We start from the raw sequence: 775 nt of genomic DNA on the forward strand, positions 1-775 counted from the left end.
TTTACATAATCTAACAAAATAAAAACATATCAAAAAATATATCGGAATTTTTGAAATATTTACTCAAGGCTATAAAATAAATCTCAAAATGAAAAAGCGACATATAGATATTAATAAATCAAAAAATGTATAAGAAAAAAAACACATACCAATAATATTTTTTATTGCACAAAATATGAAGTTTATAGACAGAAAAAACGAAGCGAGGATGTTAAAAACGAAATATTATAGAATTTTAAACGAAAAAATGAATTATTTGTGCAAATATAAAACCCGATACAATTTCATTCTAAGTAATTTAATCCGTTTCGACCGAAGCATTATTGAAAAAACCTACAAGAAATTGAGAAAAAAAGATCGAAAATAAGTCTCAAAATTGTAAAGATTATATAAAAATATATCGGTCATCTCAAAAGCTAAAATAAAAAGAACTATATGTTTGTCTGTTAAAAAAATATATTTATAAATCAAAATTTACTGAAAACTAATAGAAAGTTTTAATTCATCAAAACTCAAATACTTACACCGGAAATGTTATTTTACTATCAAAAATGGCTTTAACACTATAATGCAAGATTATTATTTCTAAGCACAATAAAATCAAATTAACAAACTAATTTAAATGACATTATATGATAAATTCAATAATTTACAGCTTCAACAAGTTAATTTACTTTTAATTAGATAATCCCATGTAATTTAAGAAAAAAACTTACAAAAAAAGACTGTTTACATTCAGGTCAACATTGAAATTTACTACATCTGATAAATATGT

Source organism: Rhyacophila brunnea, unplaced genomic scaffold (genome assembly GCF_057557595.1).
Source record: "Rhyacophila brunnea isolate RB1 unplaced genomic scaffold, BYU_Rbru_1.0 scaffold_184, whole genome shotgun sequence".
In the NCBI taxonomy this organism is placed as follows: Eukaryota; Metazoa; Arthropoda; class Insecta; order Trichoptera; family Rhyacophilidae; genus Rhyacophila; species Rhyacophila brunnea.